A 12,559-nucleotide genomic window follows, 5' to 3' on the forward strand; every position below is an offset into this window, starting at 1 on the left:
GAAAACACAACAATCTCCACTTACTGATGATGAAGAGTCCAAATCCACTAATGTCACAGGTAACTAAGGCTCAGACATGACAGTTTTTGCCGTACATGCTTGTAATAGAGCTCATACGATTGAGTAAAAGCCCTCTACATCATCATGAGATGGAATAGAAGAGACTAAGGACGAAAGTTAGAAGAGTTATACAAGAAAGAAACTGACACAATGTTTGCTATAGATTAGAGGTAGAAAGAGTCATTAAAGAATAAAATATTTGATATGTCGCCAACTTTACAAGTTTAAAGATAGTTGTCCCATGAGGATTAACCAGCTGGTGAAGTTTGCTTTTCGCCATCAAGGCAGTACGCAACACAGTGCTTGCTGATGGCTGGTGGATCGTTTTGAATGTTTTAGGGTCTGTCTTCAGTGGAAAACGGATTTAAAATTGTGCTTGCCGAAGACTACACTGTATCTCTTGTTTTCTTTTTAACTATACTTTTTTTTTGAGTGTACAAATGCATTTTTTTTTCATTAAGTTTGATAGTCTATAGCTTCAGCACCTCAGTTAAGTCCAACACCGAGTAGCAATATCAGCAGTGTTTGTTTTTTTTCTCTATTTTTTGATGTGATTGCTACTGCAATGATTATGGATGACCTTTTTAAATTCCACCTGGGAAATGTAAAACAAGTTATTTATAATGACTGATTGCACTCAACAGCCCAGAAGTTCAACTCTGCAAGCTACTTTTAATATGTTTGTGAAAACAGCAAGTTGCCTTTGACTTCCAGTGAGTAAGGAAACGTGTTTATTACTTTCACCAACTCCACTGCCAACATGTGAACTGTCCTGCACCCTGGCTTATCAGTCAGAGGATTTTTCCCGTCAAGCATAGATTAAAAGACTGTTAACCCTGTCATGAGGGAGAGGGGTTTGACATCAGAGAAAGGCTTGTCTAAATGTAGATAGGAACAGCATTTCTGGGTGAGTTTACCCTCCTCCCAGTTCTCTCAGCTGTAATGGATAACACTGCCAAGCCTGCAATTACTCACTGTCTCTCGCCTGCACTGTTTTCATTACACCCTTTAGGATGAGGCCCATGACAAAAAAAAGAAAAAATATATATACAGTATATATTAAAATACATGCTATTTATGTTGATGTTTTGATAACCCTGTTGGAGATCTGACCTCCTCTCATCCTTGGCTTCCACCTTTTGATTGATTGTTGCTGCCGGTAGGCTGGGGAGTTAAGACTTGATAATTGAATTGATTCATTAAAAACCAAAGTGGTTCAATTTGCATATAAACAAAATTCAAAATACTAACTAATTCTGTGCCATGGAATATAGTTGGGATGCATACTAAAAAACTAAATGAAAAGCATTAAAACAATTGCAGACTAATCCAGTCAGAAAGTAATTAATTAATCTCTCAAGATTAAATAATGAAACAGAATGCTAAATTGTCACATTTAATGGCAAGTTAATTAGTCAATATTTTTGCCTCAGGGGTTGGCGAACGAAACAAACGGGCTCCGTCCCCGTTGTTAAAAATGAACAAATCATCTAGTGGTCATGGTGAAAACACAGGTGCTACTAATAACACTAACGATGGCCCTGGTGTTGCGTATGCTGGCTCACTGTCACACATGATGGAGCTGAGCCATCGTTAACAAAATTTGTTTCACCTGTGCTTTTCCTGTTATGACAAGTCAAAAAAAAAAAAATGTTGCTATGAGAAAGATCTACACCTGGATCCTGAAACCAAAGAAGCTAAATGGAATTCCGGTCATTCAGTTTATCATTTACAGCAGTGGTTTTTCTACTATCAAATATCAAATTGTCTCCTATGAAGTATCTCGTTATGTTTGTGTAACACCAGTGGTTGTTTTGTCCATCGTCCATACTCCCTCTGAAAAGCAGCAGAGAAGAAGTAGAAACTGTCATTAAAAGAAAAGAACCAAGTAAAGTACCCGTATCTCAAATTTGTCCTTACAGGAAGTACACTATTGGGGAGTGAACATCGCCTTTAGAACCATTATCACCTTGGAGTATGTTTGTTGCATGGCCACTGAAGAAGTTTGACCTCTCAAGGCTAACTTTGGTTCATTTTTACACGGCCATAAAAGAGTCAATCATCATCTTTACCATGACTGTCTAGTTCAAGGCCGAAATGTGACGCATCAGTCAGATGGAGCAGTTTGTCAATTCCTCACGAACATCACAGAGCCCAAAATCTCAAACTGTTTGCTGTTCGAGCACGTTGTTTCCAAAGCAACCAAAGTCCAAATTAATGAAAAAACATCTATCATCAATCCCGCCATCCATCATTAAAACTATTTTATTTACTGAACTGTGATTTTACTTTTTACTAAGTTAATCACACCTGTGGCAATCTGACCAATTACCATCAATGAGCAATTCAATGAAAACTGCTAAAAAGTGAAGCAGCATTAACAAAAATTGTAATAACGTTTTACTCGGTTACTTTAATGACCATTTAAAAAACTGTAAAAATCGAATGCACCCCTGAAGTTGTTGCTGCCACGGCTAACAGTATCATGATGTAATGCATGCTGCCTTGTTTGAGCCTAATTTTAAATATCACGGGGTCGGTAAAATGTTCTATTTTAGGTGATAAGCTACCTCCTTCACCATAGCTGTGGTGTAATTAATGATATATTCTATTGCATGAAGAAGATGATAGCACTGAGTTTCAATACTACTTAACATGATAAGTGAATATAACCACAACAATTTCTAAGATATGGCTTCAGGAGCTTGCCTCTGGCTGACACTGACATGTGAGGTTAAATGCTTCACAGGCAAACAGACAGGCAACCTGATGGAAAGCCTGATTGGTACTTGGAAAGTACAGCTTTAAATAAAACACATAATCAGATAGCAAACCGCAGGCAGCCAGCCATACTGCCATGGATGGAAAAGACAATCCAGAGGCTGAGATGCAGAGTCGGTTATCAACCCCAGCAGCAACGGGTGATCTGAATTTACTGTCAGGATTAATGCCATCCCTAGATTTTGATTTGGTCTGTGTCTTTCAGTTTGTGACTGATTATTCAGAGTGTTTTCTTGTATGTGAAGCAAGGGAAATATTATGGGGGTTCTCTCCATGTGCCCTTCTGTGAGGGGAAACCTCAAGAAAGGTACGCATTGCTCCTTACAGAGTACATACTTGTTGCGTGTTAATCTCAAAATGAATTTCTTTGTGATAACAAATGAAGAGGGCGAACAACGCTGGCAGTCAACTCAGTCACTTCTCGAAGACGAGAGCTTTGTCTGAATATATTTTCCACTTCACAAATTAGCAAACTTGCTCTTTTAGGAAATTCTAAAAATATTTCTGCCCTCTACACCTGAAGAAATCTTCAGGCTTATTTGCTGTCTGATGAATTAGTGTTGTTCCGTCTATAATCGTCTCGTTAGATGCTGTGCATACAAACCATTCCTGTGTGATGGTCAGCGGTTTCGCTGATCTTGTCAAAAGTAAATTGACTTGTTTCTGAGGAACAAGTAAGGCAAGTTGATGGATACTGAAAACAGAACAATTCCAATTATCCTAGGTTATATTTCTCTTTGAATAAAAGTATGGATGTCAGGGCAGAATGACAGGAACTCGCGGGTTATCACCAGCTCAGCCAATTACCCCGCAATGGGTCAGAGAGAAAAGTACGGGTCAAACAAAAGGAGTCCATCAAAAATGCAATTATGGAGGACATGAAACAGCCAACAGATAAGCTTGTGTCCCAGCAGTGAGCTACTCCAACAGCACAATTGATACAGAAAGAAGACAATGGAACCAATATGGTCATTAACAAGCATAATGAATCACAAAATATGGAATGAAGAATGGAGACAGTAATGTTGTCCATGTTATTTATGTGACTATAAATACTGTAACACTTTACATAAAGGGGCATTGCATTGATTTTACAGATCAAGATCACTCACTTTTCAAATCTGAGAAAATTACCCCAATGTTATTGTGATGTCATCAGGGACCGTCGACTTAATATTTTCAAGATAGAGCTTCTGTTACAAACTGAGGGTGTCAAGATTGAAAGAAAGATTATGTGAAATATGGTCATGATAACTATAACTTTAGATCTATATAGGTTCCACTGCAGGAGATTTGTCAATGGCAATTTGACAGAAACCAAGGACAGTTAAGGATGAGGGTCCACAAACTATTAGCAGTACTATGCTGACGACCATCCACCATCAATAGCAACCCCAAAAAAGACCTGTCATGCAGGTTGTAGGTAAAAAGCAATTAAATATGTAAGGAATTCATGAGGATGGAATGCAGTTTCAGTCTAAAATAACTATTACTGAGGATTTCCAAGGATCAGGAGCTCAAAGCAGTTCATCAGAGTGAAACCTCTCAAAAATATCTTCCCCATTCCTATGAGCAATCGGCTTTTTTTTCTCCAAAATGTTGGCCAAAGTTTTGCTGATTTACAGATTGTTTTGCGGTTCAGGTTTAATTTGGATGGCTTCTAAGTACCAGTTGATGATGGCTTGCATGGAATAGATGGAAACATTGGCAGTTGTTTAAGACCCTGCCCACCCAGACACGTGTTGTCAATTCCTCTGGCTGATTAGATCTGTAGTCAGGTAAATGTCTGGTGGAGCTGCTGGGAATTATTTTGTGTCAAAGAAGCGTATGAAGCACACACATCCCATAAAGGTTTAGTGCTGGATCAGAAAACACACAACAGCAAAGGCAAGGGTCAAAGGAAACATCCGCACACTAAACTGATAGCAATCACTTAATACAATTTAACAGAACAACATATCGATCTAATAGAAATGTTCACCTGGCGTCATCTAATTTTGTTTTTCTTTTTGAAAATGCCTCAATTTAACCAAACCCAGTTTGAGCCTACCTGCAGTCCTCAGGAGGTCTAATCAGGCAATGTAAGTAAAAACGCCTGTGTGGGTGGAGCGAGGTTGTATAGGGGCTTTAAAGGTACAATATGCAACAATTCCCTCTCAATCATCACTTATGACCCACTAGAAGTGTGTGGCGTTGTCTGAATCTTCAGAGACCCTGCCCTCTGCCTCTAGTTTCTCTTTTCTTCTGTTTTTGCTGTGTTAGTGACTTCTTCTGGACTTCAGCAAAGAGCATTTGGACCCCATGTGGGGGATGTGAGCCCCAGCCAATAAGCAGTGTGTGCAGCCTGTTCTCATTCCCAGGTCAAGCACCGCCGCTTTGTCGCGCCCCTCAGCTCACCGAGGCCCAACATATGTTGCATTCTCAAGCAGCTGATGCAAAGCGACGCAGAACAGGTGGTTCCATCGCCGTGTGCTTTTATGTGCTTCTGTGTTTCCCCTGTCAATTCCTCTGCTGTGTGGTGCTGTATCAGTCAGTGACTGAGCGGAGACACAGACAGGAACAAAGAAGAGTGCACACAGGCCACAGCAGGATGAAGCATGCCTTGGACTGCATCCATTTAAAATCCACCACCTTCACTCGGGTTTATAAGGAGGTGTGGATGTGTTTACTTGTCCTTTAGAACGTAACCGCCGTAAATAATAAGAAAATAAAGTTTTCAATTCCTAATTAACGTTCTCTCTCTCTCTCTCTCTCTCTCTCTCTCTCTCTCTCACGTTAGTTTGCTCATTGAGCTGGAGAGGAGGGTTGAATTTTGCTGGGTTTGGTCAAAACAAACTGGGGTCCATTGCAATCTTCAGATGCATATGCATCAAGGCCTCCAGTCATCAAGGTGCAGGTCAGCTGTTAGATGTGAACCGACTGTTGAAAAATGTTTGAATGTTCATTTTGAAGTTTTTTCCTGCATAGTCAGTAGATGGGAACAATGGACAGTTAAGATCAGAGGCGCACCGAGTAGATTGTTTTAGCAGGGGCAATGAATAAAAACTTGTTATTTATCCCAAAAAATTGAAATTGTTCAATAATTTGAAAACTGAGTTCTGAAAATGACTGGTGTGGTGTAATTCAGTGTTCCACTCATACGATATGATAACTGTGGCTGTGCAGTAATGTCTGCAACTTTACAGACAGCAGCAGACATTGTGGGTTGGGCGCATCCTTTGACTTTCGGAAAGTGAAAGCCATACAGATGGAGAAAATACCTCGTGGGCTGACTCATCAAATCACATTATTTTTCCCATTGCTTTGGGGGTGCTTCTTAGACCAGGTTTGTCTATTGTGTGAGGCTCGAGCCTACATCTGTGCTATATGTATGCTGTTAAGTGCTGAACCACCCCTGAGCTTTGACTTGCGCACACTTTTTATTTTTGCCGGTGTGATGTTTATTCCTCCACGGTTGGCGAATGGTGTTAAGAAATGCGAGTCCTCTTTACACATTGTATTATGTTGTGGTTTTTGAGACCGTTGGCCCTACAATTTGGAAACCAATATGTGGGTCTCCTTGAAGTGCGATGTTTGACCTCTTTCATAGTTGACTCTTGGCAGTCAACACAACATAACTTGTCTTTGCAGCTGCGTTTGTGAATGTGTTTTAGTCACTTCTGTTATTTTGCCCATTGCTTGCCATAAATAAAGCTACACTTTCTTTGGAAGAGGAAAGACAAAGAATAAGAGGTTAGAACGAAACAGTTCTAACTCACACAGGCTCCGCCTCTTAACGGTAATAGTTTCCTCCAATCACCAGCAGGCGTTGAAGCTTTGGTGCTAGCACTGACCTCAGCTAAGAGAGTGTGTGAGCTAACCGTAACGTGAGTGCACCCTAGTTGCTTGTTGCTCTGTGGTGACCGTGGCGGGGCTACCTTCAGACCAAATCCCTCCTTTGCTCCCAAAAACTTAAGGAGTTCTTGTAGGTCGAGGGTTATCCAGCTAGATGCCTTTTAGCTTCCACCCCATGCGGGGGTCAGGGAGGTTGTTATGTCCCGGCAGGCATTGGGCTCCACCCACTGTACCCATTGAGTCCAGTAGAGGGAGGAGCTTGTGTGAGTTAGAATGAAGGTCACAGTCGTGTTACTTTAGTTCTGCATAGGCAGAGCCTTCTACCAAGAGGGGCAGGTAGCTCACACGGCACACACTAAAAAGGTGAATGGCAGACTGAGGCTTGAGCTGTGTACAGTAGGGACCATGTATTTGGGTAGGCACTTCCTGATTGGCCAGTTACCCTTATGCAAATTTTCAGTGGGCAAATGTATTACTGATAGAGTCCAGTCGAGGGCTCTCACTGTGCTTATAGAGATAGGGTTACTATATCGTAGCCTGCGTTACGGTTTCAGATAGCTGTGAACTATGACACACAATTAAATCGATTTTTTTTTGGGACATTCAGGGGGAGGGAAATGTCACTGTGTTTCTTTTCATGTGCCGAATAATTTCCTTTAAAAATACCCCAAGCCTAAGAACTTCTCTCATGTAATTAAATTTGTTTTCCCCCGATTTTGCAATAACACTTGCATTGTGAGTAGGCGATAAGAGCTATAACCACACTCATTTTAGTCAATGGCACTGCTTGAAAACTTTAATTGCACTGATATCCATCCATTCTATAATATTTTTACCACCCACATTTAAATTACATTAACAAATAGAACACATTACAAATAAGTGTTTATTTGCTAGACGTAATCTAATTTGTTAAATCTATTTATTGACCACCTTTACTTTGTCCAGATATTTAATCTGGCTGAAACCTGCAGAAAACCACTCAAACTACCAACATTTGGAAACTATTACCATCTCTGCCACTTAAGCATCTGCTGAAGGGAATTGTTAGCACTCCAAATGGATGTTCAGTGTGATTATGGTCATTACATACAAAGAGTGGCTCCGTCCACATTCGCTGAAAAATTACATATTTTCCAATGGTAGGTTGTTATTCTATACAGTAGAAGAGGAAAAGCCAACCATTGGTTTTTTTTGTTTTTTGAAAGCTATTTGAAAAGGCTGAAAATACCCTTCACAAGAAGGAACAATTGAAAGCTAGGGCGGGATAAAAACACGTGCTGCAACAATTGTGAAAAATGACAATGCACATACAGGAAAGGACCTGCGAGAATGAAGAGACGTGAAAGTGACGGGGGAGAGGATAGGAGAGGAGGAGAGAGAAGACAAAAGACAATCTTTGTAGGATGCACAGTAAGAGAGTATCTGTGTGTGTGTGTGCGCAGTGGGAAAGAAGGAGGGGGTGTGTTCACTTGGAGACAGCGGGGATGGCTTATTAGAAAATCATCCCTCTTAGCCAATGGTTTTTAAGAGAGAGGCAGATGTCATTTGACTGAGAAGGACCACCTCCCACAGCCAGCACATCCCCTTCAGTGTAATGCAGCGATGTGTGAGAGCACCGCTGTCACTGCTCTCTCCTCTCTGTGCGTGTTTTCTCCCTCACTGTCCACAGACACTTTCTCGCCTTCTCTCTGATTTCTCTTCCTCTCTTTATCTGCACTCATGGTCCCTCTCCTTGCCCCCTCCTCTCTGTCTTTGCTTTCTCCCGCTCCTCTTTCTCTTTCTCCTTCTCTCTGACTCTGTCCCATAGGCAGAGATAGGATCTGTTACACACAGCAGCAGCCCCACCGATAGCCCAGGTAAGACCTTTTTTTTGTGATGTATTCACTTTGCACTGATGGGGCTTTAATACTGAAAACAGAAATCCTTATTGCGAACACAAGTTCATATCTCTAGATTTGTACTTTCTCCTTGCTCTGGTTTTGTCGTGATGAAATTTGAACTAGAGATCTGATTGCATTAAGAGGGGCAGTGGAAGCTAATGTTAAGTTGTTTCATACCCAAGGCACTCAAATGCGGTTCCGTAAGCGTTTTTTATTGTTTGTAAGCTGTGACCATGACAACTTCAGGCATCTGGCTTTATAAGAATGTCACTGAGAGGTGCATGGAGGACTATTGGGATGAGATCACAGACAGACTTCATACAGTCACAGAGATGGGGAAAGAGGCAGAGGGGAAAGAGAACGATACAGTGGCAGGACAAGAGAAATATGCAAGAAGGGCTGTTGCTGATAAAAGCTAGGGGGTAGGAAGTGGATAAAGAGTTGCGGGAGCATGAGCTCAGGTGTTCGTTCACAGATCAGCGGGTGACAAGTGGACTCTATTGATCTGAACTAAGCTGAGGCTAAATCCAGAGAAGCTGATGTGAGCGTCTCTTTGGTACAATTATGGAGAGTTTGGATTGGACTTCATGTACAACAAAGAAATCCTGCTGTTTGGTGCTAGAATAAAGAATAAAGATCGGTTGCCTCCATCCACAGACCCTCTTTGTCTCTAGACGTGTAGCATTTATTGCTGCTCTATAATTGACACAAATTGTAAATCTGTGTGCATGGAACATTAACTCTTAATGTGCTGGAGAAAGAGGATAATTACATTCAGTCCATTGCTGAGTGATGCAGAAAAAGATTAGAACATAGTTCAGGTTATATGCTGTTTGCTATACGTTGATATTGCGTTTGCAAAAAGAGTTCCCTTTTGAAATGAACATGTGAATTTGCACGACAAGTGACTGAAGTAGCCATCTTTTGTTGTCTCCGTCATTGAGGGGATGTACAAATGAGTTTAAGATTACCCATGAGAAATATTACGCCTTTAAAGTTTAAATAAACAATAGCACAATGCATTTACATCTGGAATTCAACAGTGAAGCACATTAGTGTCACTTGAATCATGTCTTGCGGGGGGGCTCGGTTGCTGTTTGCTCTACTAGAATTATAGAATTTAGAGGCGCCATGCTAGAAGGCTTTAACGATAATGATTGATGTAGACTTCGTTGGGTCGTTGAAAGGTGTTTTTTGCTGATAAGTAATCTCTGAAGTTCATGTTTAGCTAATATTTTCTCATGGAGTGATGCGTATCGCCTCGGTCTGTGGTATAAGAATATTCATCACACTGATGAATTTAAATAAAATCTGAAAATAGCTCAGAGCAAAGTTGCGTTAGGTCTCATAAGTAATACAGCGGTGTGCTTATATTTCATTCATGACATAGTTTGCAGCATGCTCTTGGACGTGGGGAGAGAAATTAGAGAAATGGCTTTGTGATGCGAAAAGACATTGGTTGTTGAGGTGAGAGAACATCCAGACACGCTGCCGTGGGAAACATTAATAGCGGGAGCTGAAGCATCACCTACACTATAATTGTAAGGACCCGCGCTGCAACTTGTTCATTTGAACCATCCTGGCCACCGTCCACAACCACAGAGCCACAGTGTAGCAGTTTTGTAGCATTATGCCATTTGGTGGGCACTGCAACCCACACTGCACGCAGAGGGAGTCATTGGTATGGGCTTCCTCACGACACACAACTTTACCAAAATGAATCACACATTCTTCAATTCTTACGCAGCCACCATGTAATACTAACGCCGTGCCTTGCAGAATATTTACTGGGCATCTTGTTTAACATATGAAACAACGTGTTAATGTTATCCGGAGCAAAAAGAAGCTGTCTCAGCTCCTTGCCTGACACAGGCTCTGTCATTAACCCAGCATACAGCTAGAGACCCAGAAAAATATCCACATTTTGAGGAAATTAGAGTCAGAGAAATGGGGGAAGCTGGTGCCTTTTCAGTCCGCTGAGGGTTCTCCGCTGACAGCTACGCTCCGTCTTTTTTTTCTGGTGGTTGTGAGCTGCCCCAGGTGTGACAGGCAGCCGGAGTAATGGGGGACGTTTGACAGATGCATATTTCCAGCCTTGAATGCTTCATATAAAGAAGATAGATGGCATGGATTCAGGCTGAGCGGGGGACAAACTGTTGGGCTGTGAATCACCCCAATGAGTGTGCCGCCTCTCCGCTCGATTGATCTGTCACGTGACTCTCACAACCCGTCCAAGTTACTAATTGCATCCCACCCTTATTATTGATTGAAATATGAGGGTGGTATATTGGACTCCAGGAGGCAGGCAGTGTGTTACACCCACTGAGGCTGGTGGTCAAGTTACAGGCACCGTGGCTGCAAGTATAAGCAATCGATGATTTGATTTTAAAAAACAAACATTTTCTATGCAAAGCATGCCCTCAATATGGATGGTGTGTGTGTGTGTGTGTGTGTGTGTGTGCTAATTCCATTCCTGTAGCATCATAAGGGATTTGAAGCCTACTAATGTTGGAGACTTTATGTGATAATTAATCTTTTATAAGCCTATCAGGGCACATAACCAGGATTCAAGGCCAAGAGATTACATTACAGGTTATACAGTAGAGTACAGTGTTTCTTGGCAAATACAATTCATCCGGAAGCCAATCTGTTCAGAGAAGAGACGGGGGGAGGGGGGATATATTTGTCCCTTGTGGGCTCCTATATGATTTGAAATCACTGTACAATTTCGCTTTACAGATCCATCCGGCGCTGCTAGTTATGAAGCACTCACACCTCTGGCTCACTTAATGAAATGGACATTTAATTGATTTGATGATGTTGTTGTTCTCTTAATTGTATTGATGCAGTGTATCAAACACAGTGTAATATATGATTTAGTCATATTTGGTATTCTAATTATTATTAACATAGACTAAAATTGTAATCAATAAACCTATCAATTGATCAATCAATATGCAAACAAGACTAATTGTCTCCAGGAAAAAAAACAAAATAGCCCCCCAAAAAATATTTGGTTGAAGAGTCCAACCTGAACCACTTGTTGATGACTTGCAGACCATACCAGCCAGTTGAGGGTAGTGTGGAGTCAGCAATCACACTGCTGAACGTTACTCACTCCCTGCGGACAAACGTTTTGTAAAGGTTATTGTAACCCAGGGATACTTTTGTTGCTTTACCCGTGGGCCACTTTTGCGAAATAACTGGAGTCCAGGAGCCAGTTAACCAACAAACGTACACTTTCAGGGGTTCTGGGTCGATCCTCCCCTGGCACTATTTGTGATGCGCTCCTTTTGTATGCACTCTGGCACCTTATTTAAATTAAAAGTAAAAAGAAAAAATGTGAATTAGAAAATGGTTGACGGGCCACCCGGCACCTTCCTGTGGAGAAATAAGGCTGTGGTTAATTTGACTTCTTGCTGATTGCAGTGGATTGCTTTAGTGACATGTTCAGCAAAATGCGCTGCTTCCGTCTAAATCCTTTGTTAGAGAGCCCTCTTCCTGCTCCCCGGCAGAAATCCCCTTTTTTTTAGATTGTGATTTCTTTTCAAAGCTTAAAATCTAAAGTCTAAGAAAAAAATGTTTTACTTATTCATGGGAACAGACCCAGCGGGAGAAGGGAGGGGCTGGCTTCAGCTCCACAGAGAGAATATCCTCACATCACATGGGGGTTTTCTAGTGTAAACACACTGTATGTATAGAATATGAATAATCACCACAGCTGTTAATATCATCCTGAGTAACATGAGTTGGGATGAGCTGAATGTTCGAGAACAGAATAGAGAAAGAATGATGCTACGTCCATTTGCCCTCGTATCCAAATTCCAGTGGACATTGCATTTTACCATATAGATTGTAATGAGTAAGGACCTGAACAAACTGCTATGATGGGCAACATTGGAAACACAGCAGCATTTGTTTGTATTGGCTGGGATTTATTTCTAGTGTGTGTGTGTGTGTGTGTGTGTGTGTGTGTGTGTGTGTGTGTGTGTGTGTGTGTG

This window comes from Anarhichas minor, unplaced genomic scaffold (genome assembly GCF_050575085.1).
Source record: "Anarhichas minor isolate MPS153535 unplaced genomic scaffold, ASM5057508v1 ptg000004l, whole genome shotgun sequence".
Classification (NCBI taxonomy): Eukaryota; Metazoa; Chordata; class Actinopteri; order Perciformes; family Anarhichadidae; genus Anarhichas; species Anarhichas minor.